Source organism: Chiloscyllium plagiosum, unplaced genomic scaffold, assembly GCF_037043375.1.
Source record: "Chiloscyllium plagiosum isolate Xiang-an unplaced genomic scaffold, Cpla_swu_hap1 HiC_scaffold_7, whole genome shotgun sequence".
In the NCBI taxonomy this organism is placed as follows: domain Eukaryota; kingdom Metazoa; phylum Chordata; class Chondrichthyes; order Orectolobiformes; family Hemiscylliidae; genus Chiloscyllium; species Chiloscyllium plagiosum.
This window is the reverse complement of record NW_028270145.1, coordinates 44,561,757-44,583,418: the sequence shown is the minus strand read 5'-3', so window position 1 is coordinate 44,583,418 and position 21,662 is coordinate 44,561,757. Positions and strand designations below refer to the sequence as shown.

General features: G+C 40.0%; 1 protein-coding gene across 2 annotated transcripts in view; it reads left to right on the top strand.

Moving 5' to 3' along the window:
- Positions 1 to 16,360: 16,360 nt before the first annotated feature.
- The window catches only part of dnajc10 (DnaJ (Hsp40) homolog, subfamily C, member 10), a 74,174-nt gene continuing 68,872 nt past the window's right edge, over positions 16,361 to 21,662 (top strand). Inside the window, exon 1 of one of the 2 annotated variants that reach the window (XM_043693461.2) lies at positions 16,361 to 16,507. The gene's annotated coding sequence lies outside the window, so the exon portion shown is untranslated. The other variant, XM_087988964.1, reaches the window with a different exon arrangement.

Genomic DNA, 21,662 nt, shown 5'->3' with positions numbered 1-21,662 from the left:
AGAAAGTGGTGGAGGCTGGTACAATTGCAGCATTTAAAAGGCATCTGGATGGGTATATGAATAGGAAGGGTTTAGAGGGATATGGGCCAAGTGCTGGCAAGAGGGACTAGATTAGATTAGGCTATCTGGTCGGTATGGACGAATTGGACCGAAGGGTCTGTTTCCATGCTGTACCACTCTATGACTGTAAGACACAGACATGTTAAGATCAAGAGTTTGCAAATTGATTTAAACCTGTGCTAGTGCCATGAGAGAGAAAGAGGGGCCTCTTATACACTTGTTAATACTTTAAAAGTGCCTCCTCTCCTCCAGCATCAGAGATTGATGTGGTTGTTATCCAGGGTGTGTAGTCCAGGACAGAACTGCCAGTGTGGCTCTTGAATGAGACAGAGAGAGTACATCAGGCAGGAGCTTCAGACAGGATAGTGACGCAATTAAAATGGGCCAAAACCAGATATTACCTTATATGGCACACAGCCATAGCAAGAAGCAGATATCATGAGTAGTGTGGTTAACTAGCTTATCAACATGCTTTGAGATCTATTGATGGATTGATCTCCTGAGGTGAACCCTAGCCTGTAGAACTACTGAACAATCAGATTCATTGAAAATGTATGCTGTTGTTTCATGGTTAAGTAATGGCATACCATATTTAATGGAATAGTATCCAAGTTGTTGTATGCCATTGATATCATTCATAAATGATTGGGACATACACAAGAATTAAGACAGATGCTTATAGAAACGAATATCTATAATATACAATGTTACAATCGAGAAATTTGATGTGGAGCAGGTATAAAATTGCTCTTTCAGAGTCAGTGATGCTGTTCAGCGATAAGTATGAACTGAGCATCTAGTCCAAAAATTCAGTTACAGTTCATTCTGCTAACTGTAAGCTTTTTCACAACTTTTTGTGGTAAGACTAAGAGTATACGAATGTGAGTGTTTACTATTTCAGTGATTTATAATAAATTACAATCTGGGGGCATATCCTCTGAAGCATAGAGTTATTGACAAGAACATAGATTACTATGTTTAGCTACACATATATACGAATCAAGAATTAAGAAGCTAATGATGACCATGAATCATAGAGTCATAGAGATTTACAACACGGAAACAGACCCTTCAGTCCAACTCATTCATGCTGACCACATATCCTGTATAAATCCTATCTGCCAGCATTTGGCCCATATCCCTCTAAAGCCTTCCTACTCATGTATCCATCCAAATGCCTTTTAAATGTTGTAATCACACTAGCCTCCACCACTTCCTCTGGCAGCTCATTACATATATCCTCTGTACACCACGCTCTGCATGAAAACGTTGCCCCTTAGGTTCCTTTTAAATTTTTCCCTTCTCACCTTAAACCTATGCCATCTAGTTTTGGACTCCTCCACCCCAGGAATAGACTGTGTCTATTTACCCTATCCATGCCCCTCATGATTCTAAAATCCTGTGAAGTCACCCCTCAGCCTCTGATGTTCCAGGGAAAATAGCCCCAGCCTATTCAGCCTCTCCCTATAGATCAAATCCTCCAACCCTGGCAACATCTTTGTAAATCTTTTCTGAACCCTTTCAAGTTTGACAACACCCTTTTTATAGAGAGACCAGAATTGCACAAAGTATTCCAAAAGTGGCCTAAACAATGTCCTGTACAGCTGCAACATGACCTTCCAACTCCTATACTCAATACACTGACCGATAAAGGCAAGCATACTAAATGCCTTCTTCATTATCCTATCTACCTGCGACTTTCAAGAAACTATGAGCCTTCACTCAAGGTCTCTTTGTTCAGCAACACTCCCCAAGATCTTACCATTAAGTGTATAAGCCCTGCCCTGATTTGCCTTTCCAAAATGCAGCACCATTTAAATTAAACTACATCTGCCACTCCTCAGCCCACTGGCACATCTGATCAAGATCCTGTTGGACTCTAAGGTAATCTTCTTCGCTATCCACCAAACCTATAATTTTAGTGTTATCTGCAAATTTACTAACCATACCTCCTATGCTCACATCCAAATCATTGATATAAATGATAAGAAGCAGTGGACCCAGCACTGATCCTTGTGGCACACCTCTGGTCATAGGCCTCCCGTCTGAAAAGCAACCCTCCACCACCACCTTCTGTCTCCATTGCTGATTGTTGGAAAAACCCATCTGGTTCATTAATGTCCTTAAGGGAAGGAAATCTGCTGTTCTTACCTGGTCTGGCCTACATGTGACTCCAGACCCATAGCAATGTGGTTACTCTTAATTGCCCTCTGGATAATTAGGGATGAACAATAATGCTGGCTCAGCCAGTGTCACCCCCCTCTAATGAATGAATTTTTAAAAAAACATATGCAGACTATCTGGTTCAGAGGAGTGATGACTGCAAATGCTGACAGTTTTGTGAGTTTTCGCTCCAGCTGTTTGGAAGAGAAAGCCATTATTTTGTTTCTCTCTCAATTTATTGTTAACGATAATGCATGCATAGAAATTTGGTCTCATACAAGAACAAATATTAGTTGTATCCATATATAGTGCCAGGATTCCAACTTACAGTTGTAACTGTTGTGACACAGAGTCACAATTTGTACATTAGAAATCTTCACAAACAGTACTTTAACAATAACTTGATTTTTACTGGTGCTTGTTGAGAAAATAATGTTGAGTAAAACTACCATGTTTTCTTCAAATCATACCTATAGGTTAGGTGTACCTCACACACACAAACAGCACCCCAGTTTAGTATCTCATCGAGAAGTTGGCCCTTCCAATAGTGCAAAACTGTTTCAGTCAAATTTGCACATTCAAATCTCTGGAATGGAGCTTGAACGCTTAACTTTCTGACTGAGAGGTACAAGTGTTGCAACTGTGTCAATGCCAATACCTTAGTAATGCTTTTTATGCTAGTTTGATTATTTTCAGGATGTCCTGGGCATTCTAATTTGATAAAATTAAAAAATTTTAAATGGGTGAAGGAACAGAAAGAACTGGGTGTACAAGTGCACAAATTGTTGAATGTATTTAGGCAAATCGACAAAGTGGTTAAACAGGCACATGGGATCCTGAGATTTATAAAGAAAGGCATAGAATAGCGCAGTAAGGAAGTTAACGGATCTGCATAACACATTGGTTTGGCCTCAGCTAAACTATTGTTTCAAATTCTGGGCACCACACTTTGGGAAAGACTTGAATTCTTTAGACAGGGTGCTGGGAAAAGAAAATGCATAAAAGGGTTCCAGGAATGATGGCTTCTGTTATGTGGAGAGATTGATCAAGCTTGGTTATTCTCCTAGAAACACTGAAGATTGAGAGGAGATTTGATGTAGGCATGTAATATCACATCAGAACTAAAAAAGTATGGGGAGAGAAAATGTTCCATATATGGAAGAATTGAAAACTAAACAATACCGATGTAAAATCACTGGCAAAAGAAATAAAGATGATATGAGCATATGGTTTTAACGTAGTGAGTGGTTGTGATTTGGAATATCCTGCAATAACAGATGGGAGGCAGGAATTGAATCTAGACTTTCAAAAGGGCATTGTATATATATCCAAAGGGAAAACAAAATGTCAGGCTGAGATAAAGGTGAGGAATGAGGCTAACTAAATAGCTCTTGCAAAGAGCTGTCATGGACATGGCAGGCCAAATAGCCTCTTTCTGTACTGTAACTGTTCTACGATTCTATATAAAGAAGCTTAAATATTTGAAGTTTGAACATTTGGACTCTAAAGGTTAGTACTGAGTACTAAATATACTCTGAAACCTTACAGATACGTATAGCATGTAACATAATATTTGCAAAATTTTAATTGAATAAAGTATATTAAAACATTGTTGAGGAATATGAGCGACTGATAAATCATTGTGTTTTATTTAAAAAATAGGTTTATTTGTTGAACTAAAGTTAATGTACTCAGCCCTGGATACAGTTTCTTCTGTTTTTTGGAATTTCAATTTGTATCCTTAGAGGGAAAAGAACAGAACTAATGTTAAAGAAAAAAAAAACTAAAATTAAAAGGAAGATCAAATCAGAAATACTTTAAATGTTAAATTTGTTTCAGGAATTATTACCATTGATCTAACTTTACTGTAAAGCATTGGTATTACAACAGTGAAGATATTCAATACATCAGCTTATTTTGGGTTTGCTTTATTGTTACATCTTGCGAGGTTTATATAAAAAGGCAGAACACAGTGACATTGATTCCTGAAAACATACAAATCAAATGAATCAAGAGCAGGAGTAGATTGTTTAAACCCTCAAACCCACTCCGCTATTCAATAAGATTATGGCTAATCTGATTATAACTTCAAATTCACATCTTCTTCCAGCTCTGATAACCTTTCAAACCCTTGCTTACTAACAATCTATCCACATCTGTCTTAAAAATATTCAAACAAACATTCTGCTTTCGCCACCTTTCCAGAAACCAAGTCCCTCCGAGAATAATTTTGCCTCACTGCTGTTTTAAATGGAAGGCCCATGATTTTTAAATGGGGACTCCTATTTCTAGAATCTCCCATAAGAGGGAAAATGCCTTTATAAAAAAGAATTCTACTCAGGTAAGGAGACAGAGGAAAAAACCCTGTCACTAGAAAGATTCAAAATTAATAAAGAAGTGTCAGATAAACTGTTGGTACTTAAAGCTGACAAGGCATTCAAACTGGTTTAGAAGAATTTCCTTTGAAGGAAATGGAGATAGAAACTGTGAGGGTATTGGCTATAATCTGTTTACCCTGGAATCGCAGGAGATGCTAGATGACTGGAAAATTGCAAACGTTAACAGTATTTTTCAAGAAAGGATGCAAGGATAATCCAGCAGTTACAGACCTGTCTGTTTAACTTCAGTGATGGGGAAACTTCTAGATACAATTATTCAGGATAGAATTAGTAGTCACATGGAAAAGGTTGGGTTGATTAGGAACAGTCAGCACGGATTTACAATGGGGATATCATGTTTAACAAACTTTCAGGAGTTTTTTTTTGAAGCACTAACAAAAAGGCTCAATGAGGATAATGCTGTTGTGGTGTGCCTGGATTTCCAGGAGATTGATATAGTGTCACATACAGTTCTGAGGAGAGTTATAGCTCATGGTATGAAAGAGACAGTTGCAGTCTGCATGTAAAATTGGGTGAGTGATAGTAAATGGTGAGGAATTTTCAATGAATATTTTTTGGACTGGAGAAAGATTTCCAGTAGAGTTCCCCAGGCGTCAATATTAGGTCCCTTACTTTTTCTGATATATATTAAAGGTCTGGATTTTGGTATGCAGGGAGCAATTTCAAAGTTTGCAGATGACACAAAACCTGAATGAATTATAAACTGAGGACAGTGTAGAACATCAGAGAGACCAAGACATAATGGTGGAACGGGCAGATAGGTGGTAAATGATGATTAATGCAGAAAATTGTGAGGTGATATGCTTTGATAGGAAGAACATTGAAAAACAATACAAAATTCTAAAGGAGGTGCAAGAACAGAGGCAGCCAAGTGTCTAAGTACACAGATCATTGAACATGGCAGCACAGTCGCAGACAGCAGTTAATAAAGCAGTGTCCTCAACTCTATTAAAAATTGACAGTGCAAAAGCAAGGAGGTTAAATTGACTTGTATACTTGTTAGATCTCAGCTGGAGTATTTCATACAGCTTTGAATGCCAGACGATAGGAAGCATGTGAATGTATTAGAGGCAGCACAGAAGCAACTTATGATAATGGTTCCAGGAATGAGAGATTTCAGTTATGAAGAGTAGATTACTTACAGTGTGGAAACAGGCCCTTCGGCCCAACAAGTCCTCACCGCCCCGACGAAGCGCAACCCACCCATACCCCTACATTTACCCCTTACCTAACACTACGGGCAATTTAGCATGGTCAATTCACCTAACCTGCACATCTTTGGACTGTGGGAGGAAACCAGAGCACCCGGAGGAAACCCACGCAGACACGGGGAGAACGTGCAAACTCCACACAGTCAGTCGCCTGAGGCGGGAATTGAACCCGGGTCTCTGGCGCTGTGAGGCAGCAGTGCTAACTACTGTGCCACCGTGCCGCCCACTACGGGGCACAGTGGTTAGCACTGCTGCCTCGCAGCGCCAGAGACCCGGGTTCAATTCCCGACTCAGGCGACTGACTGTGTGGAGTTTGCACGTTCTCCCCGTGTCTGCGTGGGTTTCCTCCGAGGGCTCCGGTTTCCTCCCACAGTCACAAAGATGTGCAAGTCAGGTGAATTGGCCATGCTAAATTGCCCGTAGTATTAGGTAAAGGGGTAAATGTAGGGGTATGGGTGGGTTACGCTTCGGCGGGTCGGTGTGGACTTGTTGGGCCGAAGGGCCTGTTTCCACACTGTAAGTAATCTAATCTAATCTAATCTAATCTAAAAAAGATAGAGTGAAGAGGTTGAGACTATTCTCCTTGGAGAGAAGACTCAATAGAGCCTTTCAAAATCATGAGTAGTCTGGATACAGTAGACAGGAAGGAACTGCTCCAGCTTGTGAAAGGAGAAAGAATGAGAGAACATACGTTTAAAGTGAATGGGGAAAAAAAGCAAGGGTGATGTAATTTTTGGTTACAGAACTGTACCCCAACCACAAGCTTTCAGTTCTTGGTTCTGCAAACATACAAGGTAAATATCAAAATAAGACAGAAAATTAACACACGGTGTTTTGGAGCTTTATTCATTCTGAAGGTGAATGTTCATTTAATTTATTTGCTCCATTAATTAAATATATTCTGAAGAGCTACATGGCCACCTTCTCAAAAATGGTCAAGGTACACATGTATTTTTGAAGAATCATCCTACATTGGTCTGCCAGTATCAAACATTGCATGCCACAATGTGTTGCAAAATGTTTCTGCCGCTCTGTGTTTTGCATCACTGTCCTATCATCCTGGCAGTTAGTAATAGTTCACCCTCTCCCCAGCTAGCATAAGTCGTATTTCTAGGTGGTTTAATGGCACCCATAGTGGGACTGTTTGTTAGTCTCCCTTCAATAGCCTCCAGAAGAACTTGGGGTTTTTTGTTCTTCCCTTTTCACTGAATTCCATACCTTGGTGCTCCCATAATCATTGTATAATTCTGTACAGATCTAGTTCAAGATAGTATTCCAATCTTCAGTGAACATACTAGAGAGTCAACCTTAAGAGTCAAGCACCCATTTTGATTTACCTGCTTGACCATTAGTCTGCTGCTAAATAGCAACAACTGAATTGTCAGTTAAAAACATTCCAAAACTTCCTGGTAATTCAGCTGCTTTTACATTGGCTTCATCCGTGTTTCTTGCTTATCCCTGTATCAAAAGATATGAGAGTAAGCAGACTAAGAAATCTCCTACGCTTATCTCCCTCTGGAGGCCACTGGTGAACAAAACACTCTTTTAAAGGAGCATCATGTACAGAACAACCTCGACTATCCAAATATCAACTTTCCAAATTTCAGATTATCTGAACAAGCTCTCAAGGTCCCATAAAAACGCTATCCATTATCAGAACAAACTGTTATCCAAACTCTCAGTTATCTGAACAAAATACTCCCCACCCGTCTCATTCAGATGATCGAGGTTGTTCTGTATATAAATCACATCAGACATTCCAATGTAATTTTGAGCCTTTTGTACAATTGACATCTTTAAAGTATTCTTCTGCAAAATATAAAGTTGAGAGAAGATTAAAAGCAAAAGCTTACAAGCATCATAGATAAATTAGGTTCTTCTGTCAAATGAGACAAGTGGTGTCCCAAGTGCATTACTTCTGCTAAACTTTTTTTATGAACGACATAGAAGGGCTCTTGTGGAGCAGTGACAGCATTTAAACCAGGAGGCCCAAGTTCAAATCCTATCTAGTTCAGAAGTGTGTGATAACATCCTTCTATAGATTGATTAGAAAGTATTTACGACCTAAGTAGAAAATCACTTCATGGTAGTTACAGGGATAATTATATGAATTAGATTAGGAGTGCCATATACCCAAGTAAATAGGTAAATTTAATTAAATGTATGTTTTTATGTAGTATGTGCCAGAGGCATATACATTTATTTTTCTTTAATTAACATATAGTTTTATTGGAACAGGATTGCCTGCTTCTTACAAAACAGGAAATATTTTTGTTGCTAAGCTAGTTTTACAACCACCTCTCAGGCACATTTTCAATTAATATTGGATCCAGACAGGACACCTCAAATTGTGACGATTCCAGGGTGAGGAGCCTTGAACTGGGTCCTTTTCCTCATTCACCTATCCCCTCGATTGGTCATAATGTTGGTTTAAAAAGGATCCCTTCCCTTATGGATGCCTTTCTCTCAGCCACAAATTAAAATATGTTTTCAGGAACCTAATCTAACCAGGCTTCCTGGAGTTGAATTGAATTGAATTCACTTTATTGCCTCAAGAGTACAGTGAAAAGTTGACAGTCAGCGTATTACAACACCACCTGAGGCAGAAAGGTACCTAGGTTCAGATAGTTAAGATCAAATTCTCAGGAAATAACAATGTCAGTAAAGTGAAGAAATAAATAGTTAAGTGAAGAAATAAATAAGTTGGCAAAAAAATTAGTTTATTCAGAATTAAACACAAGAAGAAATAATAATGCAATATATGTACACACAGAATAAAAATTAAAGGGTGACTATAGAAATATAATCAAAGTTAAATAAGAGATTCAGATAAGTCTCTGAGTTCCGTGAAGAGTAGATGGTGGTCCATTATCTAGCTCTCTGAATTACCATTAGTACTGATGTTGGTAGTAAAACAGCTGATTGTAAGATGCTTGACATTCCAGGTCAGCTGAAAGGCCTTTTACATGTTTCCTACAGTGTAGAAATTGCCCACCGAGTCCACACCAACCCTCCGAAGAACATCCCACCCAAATACATCCCCCTATCCTACCCCATAACCCTGCATTTCCCACGGCTAATCCACCTAGCCTGCAGATCCCTGGACACTATGGACAATTTAGCATGGGAAATTCACCTAACCTGCACATCGTTGGACCATGGAAGGAAATGCACACAAACAGTCACCCAAAGACTGGAATCAAACCTGGGTCCCTGCTGCTGTGAGGCAGCAGTACTAACCATTGAGCAACAGTGCCACCCTATGTAGTTGCACTTATTTTCAGACTTCCAGCAAAAATGAGATACTTTCTTCCTTTTTAATCTCAGTGGAAAGATGAAGCAAGCTTTTTTTGATCGGTGACCCTCACACCATGCAATTTTGTCCACTAGCACACATACAGGCCAGTTCTGAAACTGCTTTTAAACAATGATCTTGAGTATTCTTCACAGGGGATCCACAAACATATCGCTTGGTCAGACTGTTCTCTTCTTCCGTTATGCCCACAATTTAAGATAACTTTTAAAAATTACAATTCAGTTACTTGTCCCTTTTGAATTTGTTCTCTTAGAAGTGTCCTTGCCACTCATCAGGTGTGACACTCTATGGCCACCTACAAGGCTGGGAAAAATCTACACTGACTTTGCAGACTTTCACTGAGCAACAGTGGTCCGAATTCACAATTGCAGTCACTTTTTCGTTGTATGTCCTCTTTCTTAAAAACAAAACACATTTTGTGACTTAAAGTTAAATTTGTTTGCAAGTAATCCAGGGTTATGATATGTCATTCTGACACAAGCAATCCATGGAAAACATTCCAATCAAAATATACAATTAGATTAAATAAAATAGAGCTACTTGGATAATAACAAAATAAGGTATTATCTAAATATTTATTTTTATAAAGAAATACATGAAGCTATAACATGTCATGTCCATTGCGTGAGGTGATGGCTTAACGGTATTATCACAAAACTATTAATCCAGTGAGCTAGAGAATGTTTGAGACACCCATGTTGTTCTGGTAATATTTTTAATTTAATAAAAGTCTAGAACTAAGAGTCTAATTTTAACCATTATTAGGAATGATACAGAAGGTAGTGAGGTAACCAACAAGAGGGAAAAACATACTTGACCTCATCCTTAGTAATATGCCGGCTGCAGATTCATCTACCCATGACAGTATTGTTAAGAGTGACCACAGCACAGTCCTTTGGGACACAAAGTTGCATCTTTACATTGAGAATATCTTTCATCATGTTGTGTAGCACATGCTAAATGGAACAGACTTTAAACATATGTAGCAACTTAAGACTGGGTATCCATGAAGTGCTGCGGGCCATTAACAACAGCAGAATTGTACTCCAATAAAACCTGTAACCTCATGGCCCAGTATATCCCCCATTCAGCCATTGCTATCAAGCCAAGGGATCAATCCTAATTCAATTGAGAGTGCAGGAGAGCATGCCAAGAGCAGGATCAGACACACCTGAAGATGAGGTGTCAATCAACATTCCAGCAATAGTACTGAAGACTTGTGCCGTTCTCCTAGCAAAGCTCTTCTAGTACAGTAACAATGCTGGCGTCCACATGACAATGTGGAAAATTGCTCAAGTATGTCCTGTATATAAAAAACAGGACAAATCCAACCCAGCCAATTACAGTCTCCTCTCAATCATCAGTGAAGTGATGGAAGGTGTCATCAACAATGCTGTCAAGCAGCACCTTCTCAGTAATAGCCTATGCAGTGACGCCCAGTTTGGATGCTGCCAGGGCCACTCAGCTCCAGACCTCATTACAGCCTTGGTTCAAACATGGACAAAACAGCTGAATTCCAGAGATGAGGTGAGAGTGACAGTCCTTGACATCAAGGCCACATTCGATAGAATATGGTATCAAGGAACGTCTAGCAAAAATAGTTGTGCTGGAGCACTGGGGGGAGGGGGTGCTAATGTTGTGCCTTTATTTTATAAAGTCTGTATGGAGAAGCCTGAGAACTATAGACTTGTGAGTCTGACATCAGTGGTGAATAAGGTGTTGGAGATGATTTGAAAAGATAGGATTCATTTGCATTTGGAGAGGCAAGGGTTGATTAGGGATTTTCAGCTTGGTTTTGTGTGAGGGAACTCGTGTCTCACAAACTTGACTGAGTTTTTTGAGGAAGTAACCAAAAAGATTGATGAGGACAGAGCTGTGTTTACTGGAACTTTAGTAAAGTCTTTGATAAGGCACCGCACGGTAGACCAATTAGTAAAGTTAGATCACATGGTATTCAAGGTGAGCCTGCCAATTGGATATAAAGTTGGCTTTATTGTAGGAGACAGAGGGTGGTAGTGGAAGATTGTTTTTCAGACTGGAGGCCTGTGACCAGTGGTGTTCACTGGGGTTGGTACTGGGTCCAGTTTTGTTTGTTGTTTCTATGAACAATTTGGATGAGAATATAAGGGGCATGGTTAGTAAGTTTGTTGTGACACCAAAATTAGTGGTATAGTTGACAGTGAAGTAGGTTATCTAAGTTTACAAAGATATCTTGATCAATTGGGACAATGGGCTGAAGAATGGCAGATGGAGTTTAATTTGGATAAAATTAGGTGTATTTTGGTAAAACAAACAAGGGCAGGACTTATACAATTAATGGTAGAGACCTCAAGTACATAACCTTTTGAAATTTGCATCACAGGTAAACATGGTGATTAAAAGGTGTTCAGCACACTTGCTTTCATTGCTCAAACCTTTGAGAATAGGAGTTGGGATGTCATGTTGACGTTGTATAACAGTTGATGAGGTCTCATTTGGAGTACTGTGTGCAATTCTGGTAGCCCTGTTTTAGGAACATAGAACAAAGAACAATACAGCGCAGAATAGGCCCTTCGGCCCTCGATGTTGCACCGACCCATTAACTAATCTAAGCCTATCTCCCTACATATCTCATCATCATCCATATGCTTATCCAAGGACTGTTTAAATGCCCCTAATGTGGCTGAGTTAACTACATTGGTAGGCAGGGCATTCTACGCCCTTACCAGCTCTGAGTAAAGAACCTGCCTCTGACATCTGTCTTAAATCTATGACCCCTCAATTTGCTGTTAATGCCCCCTCGAACAAGCAGACGTCATCATCCTAGGAAAAAGACTCACTGTTTACCCTATCTAATCCTCTGATCATTTTGTATGTCGCTATTAAATCCCCTCTAAGCCTTCTTCTCTCCAATGAGAACAGATCCAAAACCTCTGCCCTTCCTCATATGACCTTCGCTCCAGACCAGGCAACATCCTGGTAAATCTCCTCTGCACCTTTTCCAATGCTTCCGCATCCTTCCTGTAATGGGGCAACCAGAACTGTACACAATATTCCAAATGAGGCTGCACGAGCATTTTGTACAGTTGCAGCATGACATTATGGCTCTGGAACTAAATCCCTCTACCAATAAAACCTAACACACCGTATGCCTTCTTAACAGCACTATCAACCTGAGTGGCAACCTTCAGGGATCTATGTACATGGACACCAAGATCCCTCTGCATATCCACACAACCAAGAATCTTTCCATTGACCTAGTATTCTGCCTTCCTGTTATTCTTCCCAAAGTGAATCATTTCACATTGAACTCCATTTTCCACCTGTCAGCCAAATTCTGCAGTTTATCCAAGTCACCCTGCAAGCTGCAACAGTCTTCCACACTGTCCACAACTCCACCAACTTTTGCATCATTTGCAAACTTACTAAACCATCCACCTATGCCTGCATCCAAGTAATTTGTAAAAATAACAAACAGCAATGGTCCCAAAACAGATCCTTGTGGCACACCACTGTTAACTGGACTCCTGGCTAAATATTTTTCATTAACCACTTGTTGCCTTCTTACAGAAAGCCAGTTTTTAATCCAAAATGTGAAATTACCTTCAATCCCATGCCCCCACATTTTCTCCAAAAACCTACCAAATGGAACCTTATCAAAGGATAGTGTGGAATATAGGTGAATTAATGTTATTTCTGCAACTATAAATTCTGATACAGAACAAGAATGAGGAAATATATATATTCAGCTAAAAAAATGATATGTTAGCATGACATGATTATAGAACAATGGTAGATGTATGGGCAAACAGGAAAAACATCTGTTTCCCACTTGTACAGAGACACAGGAACAAACCCCAATTAAAAGGGCTTAGTGATAAGATGCTGTGAGGGGCAGCGCAGATGGAGGGAGTAGATAATGGTAGGCAAAGGATGGGATGACGTCAAACAACCTTATGGGGGGCCAGAGATAGGCATTTGTCACGGACAAGGCTGGATAAACAGAAGTTGTGGGATCAGTCTTAAGGAAATGAAAGATGTAAGCGGAGGAGGGGGCAAACAATGAAATAAGAAAAAATATGGGGATTCAAACTGTATAAATTTCGAGAGTTTGTTGGATTTGATGTGTATTTGTCATTGTCTTACCTGGCATTAGACATTGCACCCACTTGCAAGTGTACAAATAAACAACACTGTTTCAGATTTTTGGTCTCGGACTGAAATTATTGAAGTAAGTGAGATTTTGTTTCTCACAATAGATAGGAAGGATATTATTATCCTGGACAGGATTCATAAAAGATTTACCAGTATGTTGCTGGGAATGGAGGATTTGAGTTACAAAAATAGGCTGGAAAAAGCGAGGATTGCAGATGCTGGAGATCAGAGCTGAGCATGTGGTGCTGGAAATGCACAGCAGGTCAAGCAGGATCCAAGGAACAGAAGAATTGACATTTTGGGCATAAGCCCTTCATCAGACTTAATGAATAGGCTGGAACTTACTTCACTGGAGCAGAGGAAGTTGAGGGGTGGCCCTATAGAGGTTTATAAAATCATGAGGGGCATAGATAAAGTGAATAGCAAAAGTCTTTTCCCTGAAGTGGGTGAGTTCAAAACCAGGGGGCATATTTTTAAGGTGAGAGGATGAAGATTTAAAAAGGACATGAGGGGAAACTTTTTTACACAAACAGTGGTGAGTAAGTGGAATGAGCTGCCAGAGGATGTGGTGAATGTAAGTACAGTTATAACATTTAAAAGACATTAAGATAAGTACATTAATAAGAAAGGTTTGGAGGGATGTGGGCCACATGCAGGTCTGGTCGAACTGGTTTAGCTTGGGAATGTGGTTGGCATGGACTATTTGGACCAAAATGTCTGATCTGTACTATATGACTCTATGACTGTGGAATCAACGGGTATCAGGGGACAAACTCTCCACCAGTTGGAGTCATACCTGACAAATAGGAAGATGGTTTTGGTGTTGAAGGTCGGTGATCTCAGCTCCAGAACATCTCTACAGGAGTTCGCCAGTGTAGCGTGCTAGGCCCAACCATCTACAGCTGCTTTATCAATCATTTTCCCTTACCATAAGATCAGAAGTGGGATGTTCGCTGATGATTGTACAATGTTTACCACCATGTGCGACTCCTCAGATACTGAAACAGTCCATGTTCAAATGCCACAATTCCTTGGTAACATCCAGATTAAAAAAATGGCAATCAATACTTGCGTCACACAAACGCCAGGTAATGTCTATCTTCAAGACAGAATTTAACCATCACCCCTTTACATTCAATGACATCACAATCACTGAAGCCCTTATATCAACAACCTGCATGTTATCATTGGCCAGAAACTGAATGGCACAAAACATTTAATTATGACTAAACAAAAGCAGGTCAGAGGTTAGGAATCTTGGAGCAAGTGACTCACCTCCTGATTCCTCAAAGCCTGTCTCTATCATCTGCAAGACACAAGTCAGGAGTGTGATGAAATACTCCCCACATGCCTGGAAGGATGAAGTGCCAACAATAGTCAAGAAGCTTGCCGCCATCCATGATAAAGCGGTCACCTTGATTGGCATCACATCCGCAAACACCCAATCTCTCTAACACCAACATGTTGTAGCAGGAGTGCATACCATCCACAAGATGCACTGCAGAAATTCACCAAATCACCTTAGACAGCACCCCACAACCATTCTATCTAGGCCAAGGACAATAGATAAATGGGAACATCACCTCCTGCAAATTCCTGTCCAAGTCATTCATCATCCTGACCTGGATTTAAATCACTATTATTAAGTGTCACAGGGTCAAACTGGAACTCCCTCCCTTGTGGCATTGTGAGTATGCCTACAGCACATGGATTGCAGTGGTTCAAGAAGGCAGCTCACCACCACCACTACAAGGGCAAACAGCGATGGGCAGCAAATGCTTGCACAGCCAGTGATGCCCCACATATCATGAATGAATGAAAGAAAAAGAACAAATTGTGAGTGACCTGTACAGAAAATATGGAGAGGACCTATTTATCGGAGCAGAGGTCAGTGATCAGAGGAGAATTTGGTTCAAAGATTAGAGTTGAGGAAAGACTTTTCTGCTCAGATGTACTGTACTTGCTGCCTGAAAGTGGCAAAGAAGCAGAGCACTGTTGTCTCATAGCACAGGGACCTGAGTTCAACTCCGCCCTTGGGTGACTGTGCGGAGTTTACACATTCCCCGTGTCTGCGTGGGTTTCCTCTGATTTCCTCCCACAGACCAAAGGTTTGCAGGGTAAGTGGATTGGCCTTGCTAAATTGTCCATCGTGTCCAGGGATGTATAGGCTAGGTAGGTTAGTCATAGTAAATAGGCAAGTAAATAGTAAATAGTCTGGTGGGTTGCTCTTTGGAGGGTCAATGCAAACTTGATGGGCCAAATGGCCTCTTGCCACACTCTAGGGATTTGATGTTTCGATGATCTATGAATTTATTTAAATTGTGTGTCTAACTGTGCTTCAAATGCCATAACCAGCAGTGTTTTAGATCAAATGCTGTATGCGTGATTAGGCTGAATGGCACATTTTTTGACCGTTGCAGACAACATAAAAACAATGGCCTCTTTCTGTGCTGCATACTTTCCGTGATTCGGTTGGGAGCCTAGACTAATAACACAACACTGGACCGAGCAACGTCTCACATGCAACAATCTTGGCAGTCCTGCTGCACTGCAGCAATTCTGTGATTTGATTAGATTTCACAGAAAAAATCCGTAGATTCTGTTTGCATGATTTATACTTAAGTGATACACTAAAGCCACTTGACACAGACGCCCTAAGATGAAGATCCATTGTGAACTTTCAACCCTACACCTTTCTGCAAGCAAGATATCGTTGAGGTTCATTTGCCATCGATGAGCGCATTCTCTTCATGCAAAATCATTCTGCTCAGAGATGATAATGCACACCACCAGGGTAGGTGGGGCTTGAATCCTGGCCTCCCTACCCAGTGGTAGGGACATTATCAGTGTCCCACAACGGTTCATCTTCATCGCATTTAAGACCCAAGGTTAAGTCGGTTCTTAAACTTCTTTCACTCGCTATTTGTCATGAATGTATCATCAGTCCAATGGATCGCCCAGTGTGAATGTAACAAGCCTGGCGCTCTGCCATTGGTCAGAGCTCCACAGCCGGATTACACGTGGCACGCTCGGGGCCCCTGACGTCATTCGGCCCTTTGTCTGCGTATCCTGGAAATGTATCCGGCCCGGGGCGGGGCCTGCTCACGGGTGCGTGAGAGGAAGGGGGCGCGCTCTCCCGGACACAAGTGCGTCGGGTAGAGGAGTCCGGGCCGGACGTGTGGAGGCTCAAACAGGATCCGCGGCGAAAGCACTCCGAGCGGCTGGTGAGTGAACCTGCGACCGCCATGGCCAGTCAAGGAGCGGCCGTTTTCCTCCTTCTCTCTGGCGGTCGCCGCTTGGCCGCTGTGTGCGGTTCTTCCAGCATCTCGCATGTACGTTTGGGGGGGGGGGGGGGGGGGGGGGGGGGAGATAACTGTCAAAAGTGGAGAGTCAGCCCAGTCCCATTGATGGACCGGGAACAAGAGGATGGAGAATTCTAGAAAGTACAGATTGAGGAATGTTGATGGGGATGTGCCCAACAGGTGACAATGCAATACCTTTTCCCAGGTAGGGAAAAGGAAATTACAATAAACTCGATTGGCGTGAAACAACTTTAAGAAGTTCTGAGTTTAAAAGTAGGTCAGTAAAATGATCGTTAAAAGTTTCCTGTTGCTGAATTCATTGTTTGGATCTGAAGTGTGATAGAGGAATTCCCTCATCAATTCCATTTCTTTCGCTTGCCTGAATAAGAGTTGTTGCTATGGATTCCAGCTAATCTGTTTACAAGTATTAATTCATTGATTTTTGTTTTTTGAACCGTCCCATACGTCTCATTTGAATCCAATGAAGGAGTTTGCTTTTCTTCCAACTTCATTTGGACATAGGATCTGTACCTGAAAAGTTAACCCTTTGAGGCAAGATACTTTTTTTGAAGTGACTTTCTGCATTTTCCTTAATACTCATTCCTCTCTGTACTGATACACCAAGCCCACATATCGCCATTGATTATTTGCTCATGTTTGAAATGTCAGATAGTTCAGAAGAGGAGTTCGACACACTTAATTATTTATGTAATTTTATAGGGTGAGCTTAATTTCTGATCAGAGTGGTGCTGGAAAAGCACAGCAGGTCAGGCAGCATCCGAGGAGCAGGAAAATTGATGTTTCGGGCAAAAGCCCTTCATCAGGAATAGAGGCAGGAAGCCTCCAGGGTGGAAAGATAAATGGGTGGGGGGGTGGGGCTGGGGAAGGGAGCAAAGAGTATGATAGGTGAATGGGGGTGGGGCCATGCTGTTAAGTTTTTTTTTGTTATAATTGACTCATAGAAAGCCAAAGGAAAAATAATCTTTTTTTTAATTTAGAATCCTAACTTTTAAGTGATTTGTCTGTGGAATTAGTACTTATTTCAGGACCAACTTGCAAATTCAGCAAAATAAATTTACAGCTGCTACACACATAATCAGTCGAGCAATTATCTGCGAATGATTTATAAAGAACAAAAATCAGCTTTTAAAAATGTGCAGTGTGTATGTTTGATTATGATTTACCTAAATCTGGGAGTTCTGGAAAGTTTAGTTTAGATTGTTTACTTTTTTTAACCCTGTACAACTCTACTGTAAAGCAGTTCTGCACTGCAAGTACACTATTTACTATGGAATCTAGCATCAGTGAGAAATCATTTTGATAAATGCTTATGCAAACTTGCTTTCAAAGCCACCTGCTTCAGCTGTGGTTCAAAAATCAATGATCGATGAAGTCAAAGCTGCTGTCACCAGATGTGGTGAGTTAAGCATGGGATCTACAGATTGGCAGTTAGTATGTAAAAAGCATGTAACCACAGATGATTATTCCCAAAATATTTGGTTTATTGTGTTTTTACCTTGTTTGTATCTATCTTATGCATACTTGTATCCAGAATGCCACCTTATGACTGTATGACAATCTAATGCTGAGTAACATGTGTCACTGTGTGGCACATGGCAGGATTTGTGAAATGGCTTGAATAAAGTTCAACCAGTTTTGGACGTCAGTGCTGCGTAAGAATTTCTGTGGTCTGCGCATATATAAAAAAAGGCGATGATGCATTAGATGAAGATGCTGTCTATGAAAATGCTCGCCTTCAATTCACACCAGGGAAAAGGAGCTTGGTTGATACAGTAAAATAAGAGCAAAATATTACTTATCAAATGAAGAGGTTTACAAAAGCTGTAGAAGAATACAAGTTCACAGAAATCAATGTCCTATTTATAGATAAAAATGCAGAGTTTGTGGTAAGTACAATCACTGGATAAAGATGTGAAAAAATAAAGGATGATAGCAAAGCAATTGCTCGGAGAGCGATAGAGCAGCACTATGGCACTTAGGCGGTAGTGTGTGGGTTTATTTAAAAAATATAATTGGAGGAGGTTCTTCACAAAGGAAGAAAAAAAGGATAAAAAGCCAGGATAGTCATATCTGGGAAAAAAGATGATGAGTTTGAAGATGCAATAGACTAAGGAACCATACAACTACATGAACTGTGTGGATGTGAAACTTTTCAAAGAGAAGAAATGCATAAAACTTTTCCAGTTTGAAAGAAAATGAAAAAATAAGCACCAACTACGAAACTGAAACTTGATTCTAAGAAGCAGAGCTGGACTATCCTGCTCAGTCTGTATCAGAAAATCTTTTGGAAAAACCTGAAAGAAGGATAACCTGAAATAGAGCAATGTTATTTCAACAACACATTGGAGGAAATTCGATAGCTACGAACAACACAAATCAGAAGGGCGTGCAAAGGAAAGTATGTTAGTGATATGTTCTTTGTCACGGAAACAGATGGCCCTGCATTCTCAGGTTGAGCAGTTGCAAAACACTACAGCTGATCTCAGTAAGCTATGAAATGAAGGAGGCATGACCAATGGTTGAAGGTAGTAAAACTGATTTGAAGAAAAGTTTGTGATGAAAAACATGAGATCTGCTATAACTGTACCTAGAATGTTTTATGATGGAAGTCTTGGATGTTTTAAGATTTTTCATAGCTCATCACCGTTGATCCAGAGAAGAAAAGTGATTCATCCACACACACTTGACCCACTGCCATATAATATGCCTATAGAAAAGTCAAGCTTCAAAGAGAAATGGAAGTGACTGACTGACTGATTCCTGAATAAGAGAACTTATAGATATGTGTAATTCCATCATGGTGAGAAAGAAATGAAAATGGACCGTTCCCTTTTTGCCTAGGTTCTAAACATCAAGAGAGCAATTACTAACCCATTTTAACACTGGAAGAATCACACCAACAATGGTAGGGGCTAACATTTTCACTAGATTTGAAACCTGAAACGCTTTTGTAATTGACAAGAAATCTTTGCTCTTGATTACATTCGATATACCTTTTGGTTGGTACAACTTCCTGCAGATTACCTTGTTTAGCCTCAAGTGAGCCACAATTTATTGCACTAGAAAGTAGATGAAACAAAGAGGTAGTGAAGATGCAGTTGTTGGAGCTGATGAAAACTAGATCTATGCTGTAGATGAAAAAGATCATGAAGCCGTAGAGAATGAGAAAAGTTAGCATTAAGCTGAATGTAAATAAATGTGTTGTGAAGGTGTCAGAATACTGGTTCTTTGGCGTGGTGTAAACACCTGATTGATTCAAATTGAGTCCTGAAATATCTTAGCTATCTTTTGGGATGGAAGATTCAAGAGATGACAAAAACCTGAAGTTTCTTTTGGCTTGATTTTAAATTGGAGTTTCATAAGTAAGATTCAGAATATGTACACAGCAAGCCTACAAAAGCTGTTAAGAATCAATGGTCAGATAACATCAGCCAAACCTACATATGTCAGCCAAGAAAGAAATCTTTTTGCAATTGTGCATGAATGTGAGAAATGTTATGAACTTTCTCCCATAAATACATAGTAGGGAGTAATCATCGTCCATTGGAACGGATCTACATGGAAAATCCATATCGACACCGACAACACTGCACAGGTTACTCCTTTAGGCTTCAGAGTTACAATTTAACTCTGAACATATCAGCCAGGAAGTGAAATTCTGCTAGCAGGTTATATTGTTAACACAAGGATATGTGTATAAAGATTCTTCTCCTATTGAAGCTCCTCCCAGTACATGCGTCATTTGTAATTGGAGACGCCTTGTGTAAGTTCTGAAGGGGATAGGCATCTACAAAAACATCAATACTGTGTTATCAATGTGTAACATTTGCCTGAAGTACAGAAATACGCAGAGGAAATAATAGCCACCACAAAGTACCACCCATACTGGCATACTGAGAGAGCATTCACCTGCAATCAAGAATGGTATCTCTTCAATGTTTTAAAGTATGTCTAAGGTTAATGATTTGAACAGTCCTTTTTGACATATGGAGGCATTATCTTTTTAAAGGGGAATATTATTGAGGAACTATATTATGCATATTTACAGCCAGTGTGTGACATCACTCCAGCACTATGGTCAGGTGCTAAGCAACAGTGTATTCAACTGCAGCACATGGTGTGATCTGTGAAATATATTTGAAGGATGATCCAGAATTTTGTATCCAGAAATGTGATTATTTGAAACTTCTGGGAACCACAGATGTCGCAACAGGAATACCATGTAAAATAGACTACTTGCTTAGTTACTGTGAGTGGCCGAATTAGATACAAACTTTAATAGTTGAACTACCTTGCAGTTTGCACTGGGAGTAAACCCAGAGGAAGAAACCCATACTGACAGTTACATTTGTGAATTAATATTTGAGAAGAGATCAAATAGTATGTTAAATGGTAGACTTTAAAGCAGAATTGTTTTTAAAAATTGACACTGCATTTACAGATTCTGATCCTATCTAATGTTTTAACTCCTGGATTCAAGCTTTGAACTCCATGATCATGGCAGGAGTGTTGTACTAAAGTCAATGCTTCAGTTCCTCTGCAAAGCTTAGGGAACATACCTGCAAGCAACTGAAAACTAAACAGCCTGATGGTGTCTGATAGCATAACACCCTTAAATGACAAGTGAATTCTTTATGGTACGTGCATGGTACTTGACCTTCGGGCATCCAGTAAAGTGGTCAAAGCTAATGTTGATGGAATTACCTCTTAAAAATAGCATATTCTCATTTTCTATTCAGTTTACATAACTTAGTTCAGAATGAACCTTGAGTATAAATACTATTGTACTCTTGGATATCAATCATTTGGCTGGTGTGTCATGGATGTTGCTATGGTTAACTCAGCAAACAGGTGTTTTGAAACTTAATCCAACAACGTGGCAGTTTATCTAATGGTATTTACAATTGGATAAAACTCTTCGAATATATAACCAGAAACATATCCATACCAATTCATCATTAAGCATTGTATAAAGGCACATTAAATGGACACTGCAGATTAACATTTAATCACAGATCTGAGGAAATTTCTGAAGAAATTTGATTAGATTAGATTA